At 30.1% G+C, this 4,178-nt stretch overlaps 1 long non-coding RNA gene across 1 annotated transcript; it reads left to right on the forward strand.

The window, feature by feature from the left end:
* Positions 1 to 1,112: 1,112 nt before the first annotated feature.
* Positions 1,113 to 2,974, forward strand: LOC134706255 (uncharacterized). Its single transcript, XR_010105604.1, has 3 exons — positions 1,113 to 1,219; positions 2,339 to 2,449; positions 2,896 to 2,974. It is a non-coding gene; the product is annotated as an uncharacterized LOC134706255 (long non-coding RNA).
* Positions 2,975 to 4,178: the final 1,204 nt, after the last annotated feature.

Raw genomic sequence — 4,178 nt, forward strand, 5'->3', positions numbered from 1 at the left:
TCTTTAATAATTACAAAGACTTGAACATTGGTAAATTACTTACTTTTTTATTTTTTTGAGTGACATTGAAATTGATATATATATTTTGTTATTATAATACACATGCCTGTAAAAGTATTTATGCTCAGGTATTATTACCCTGAGTATTTACATTCAGGTATAAACTGTGATGGTCTCAAATTCGATTTTTATCTACATTTGAGATTTCTATTTGGTTTTATTTCTCGGATCACTATGCTATCTTTATTTTCAAACAATTGACTGTAATCTAACCAGAATTGTATTTTGATAAACACCCTTCGTTTAACAGTTTGGATAGGTTCTGATTTACAACTGAACTACAAGTCCTCCAAGATCAAAATGATATATAAAAACATGAGTCGGTAAAAATTAGTAAGACTCTAATCATTGACCGGCTAGTAACCTTCATATTGGCATTTGAAACTACTACATCTTTATATACGATTTCCAAATCCCATTTAAATAGAATGGACTTTTTTTCATTTTTTTTAAACAAATTTTGTATAATCTTCGACGTGTTAGTTTCGTTCCATTATTATATTTTTACTCTCATTCACGACTTGTACAGCGCGTCCTTGTATACATGGATATTGTAATATAACTAATGGTGGTTATATATGCACATGTGATTCGGTATTCTCCGGTGTTAATTGTGAAAGTAGATAAATATTCTAAATGCCTTCCAAGAAAATGTTGTTATATCTCCTTCTTCTAAACAAAAGTATAAAATGAGTTGGAACTATCAATTGCTTTGAACGAATCTTTTCTGCAAAACAACTCTATACATATACTATAATAATAATTTTTATAATGTGTTATTTTACAGAATATTTTACCTGACAGCCATGTAATCAAGCACAAAAACAAACTTTTTGCAATGCTTATGCACAACAAAAGCAGAAATTAATAAACCATTACTTGAAACAGATGATTAATTATGCACTCTAATTGCATCTAAACCGGTAGACTATTGATGCCTGAAGAAATGAACTTTTTCCACTTTGTTATAATCAACATCAAATAAATGTTTCAGAGATAAATGTATGCTTTGAAAAATGGTAGTTTCGTTCCATTATTATATTTTTACTTTCAGTCACGCCTTGTACAGCCGGTCCTTGTATACATGGATATTGCAATATAACTAATGGGGGTTATACATGCACATGTGATTCGGGATATTCCGGTGTTAATTGTGATTGTAAGTAAATATTCTAAACGCCTTCCATGAAAAAGTTGTTATAATTTATACTCCTAAAAGAGTCTAAAATTATATCTAATTATAAGAATCAACTGCAATTACCTTTTCAATTATTCTGTAAAACAATTAAATTGATTTGTACAGTGTGCAGAATTGTTTTACCGAATTATTTACTTGACCGGCATGTAGTCAAGCACAAAAATATACATTTTGCAATGCTTATTCATAACAAAACCATAAATTTATAAAACCATTACTTAATTAGTTATGCACTGTCATTGCATCAATTCCGGTAGACTTTTGATGCTTGAAAAATTATTTTTTTCCTTTTTGTTGTTATCATCATCAAATAAATGTATGCTTTAAAAACATAAACATCTTCTTAGTTTTTTCTATAGAATCATATTCTCTCGCTTTTAGTTTGATATAAATTGACAAACTTTATTAACTATGCTGACATTTTAGTTTAAGTTATAAATTATCCATTCTGCATTATATACATATAGATATATAAGCCAAACAGAATTCCACGTATCAGCATTACATACCTTTTAGATGCCAAAACTTGACCAATACAAATGTAAAATTAATATTAAAAAAATAGTATTAACGAGTTTAGCGACCTCCAAGATACGTTTAAATATATGATGTCCATAAAAGTGGATAAAATCAAACATTAGACTTTTTCAAGCAATAGAAGAAATTAAAACATGTGTCATACATCTAAATTGATAAGGACATTCTCAAACGAAAATTGTGCTTAGGAATTGGTTTAATAGTTAGCTTAACAGCCCGACTCGTTCGATATTTGTTAAGGGCTGTGAATTTGCCAACATATTCGGCTTTAAGCGTTCCAGATGAAGGTAAATCCACAAAAAGGGCTTCGGCCATATAAACTTATATAAGGTGTTGTTTTGATATTTTATGGTCCGTGAAACATTTATTAAAATCAATTTTGCATTTGATCGAATATAATCTATTTTAAAAGAAATACACAGAAATGAAGCAAAATTACAATAAAATGAAAGGGAATGCAGACTTTGTTGGAAATTTAACGTCACTTCCTGTAGCATTGTAGATTTTGTTGCGTTCATTATAAGTTTCATCATTTTTTTTCAGTCAATCCATGTATTCCTAATTCATGCAAAAATGGTGGGCACTGTATCAATGTCGGAGAACAAAACCACGTATGTGAATGCCCGTCAAATACTTCAGGTTCAAATTGCCAATGTAAGTAACTTACACGTGTATGCATATACATAAATAGTATCACGTTCATTTAAGATATGTGTGGAATGAGATGTTTAAAGACAAATTAAAACATCTATGTAATTTTAAACAATCAAGTACACTAATATCCTCTGATATTTTGAGTATGACCTTCTAATGCATGTAAAAGTGGAATGCCTTCAGGAATAGACGATGGTTGTTTTACTTAAAACTTGATTTTTGTATAAATTCGTGTATTATTGTTTTTGTTTTCTTTCTTCTTACTTGATTTGTTTATAAACATATCTATTTTATTGTATTTTTTGGTGAACGTTCTTGTTTTAATGGTTTCACGGACATGACGGATGTTCAGTATTGATCTTGGTATAAATCAAAGGCAATCCTTGCATTATGCTTTTTTTTTAAAGGACGACATAAACGAACCTTTTTTTTTATCTTATTTTTAGATTCTTGTTCTGGATCATGGATACTTTATGACACAACGTGTTACTACTTTAACGGCGGCGCAGCTTCTTGGAACAGTGCTCGGGTAATATAACAAAAATATGTACTGTACGGGTTGTTGAACGTTGAAGATTCAGGAAATATAAGGTTAACTTATTGCAGTACAAACGCACTACAACATGGCAATCGTGTTTATGCTCTATGTTTTTCGTAATCTTTCATTTAGAGTATATATTCAACTGATCTTTTGATCATTATACAGAAATAACCTGAAAGCAAAATCCCAAGTAAATCAATATTAATATCTGGTTTATCAGTGGTATTAGCATAATAATTACTAATGATGCAAACAATCTTTCAAAATGCAATTATTGTTTATGTGTTAGAACATCCGCCTTATTGTATGTAAAATGCGTTTTTATTTGGAATCTTTTTAAATTGACTTTAAAAATAACTCTCATGAACTAGTGAATAACAAGGCACAAGAAAGGGTATACCAAGACTCAAAATGAGATTTGTTTTATACAAAAATTTTGCAATTCATTTGACTAAATGGTTTATTTTTTAGAGTAATTGTGATGTTAACTATGGTGGTAAGATGGCTGAACCTGACACTAGTGCTAAGATATCATTTTTGAGAAACAGAGCAATGGAGTTTGGAAGTAGTACGTACTAGTATATCTATACTATTAAACGACAAAAACCTCATTTTATGTGTCGTTTCTCTTCCTTCAACAATAAATTTATCATCATGCCTCTGTGTTCTTTAGGAAACATGCATTGTCGCATTTGTCATCCATTCTTATGATTTTTTAGATTGAGTTATTTTGGGAGAAAAACGACAAAATAGGTGTCCGGATATAGTTTCCGTCATTAGACTGACTTTAAGTCATAGATACGACTTCCGGGTTTAAACATGTACAAGAACAACTAATCGTATGATAGATTACAGAAATGAAAAATAAATGAGTCAATGAGATTGTTCTCTAAATTATGGTTTTTAGATCGCAAGAACCATAACTATTATACCTCCTTAGAAACAATTATGTTTTTGCGTTTATCCACCTGTAAACTACGATTATACAACATCAATATACAGAGACTTTCTCTATTCTGACTATTTTGTCCTGAAATATTTACTATCTAAGGGGTCATATCAGTTGCATATACATGAATATTGAAATAAGGAAAACAAGGGGAAACAAGAATGTGTTCATAGTCTACAGATGCTACATCGGCACTATCATTTACCATGTTTAGTGGACTGTGAAGTAGGGGTAAAATC

The sequence above is a fragment of the Mytilus trossulus genome, chromosome 1 (genome assembly GCF_036588685.1).
Source record: "Mytilus trossulus isolate FHL-02 chromosome 1, PNRI_Mtr1.1.1.hap1, whole genome shotgun sequence".
Lineage (NCBI taxonomy): Eukaryota > Metazoa > Mollusca > Bivalvia > Mytilida > Mytilidae > Mytilus > Mytilus trossulus.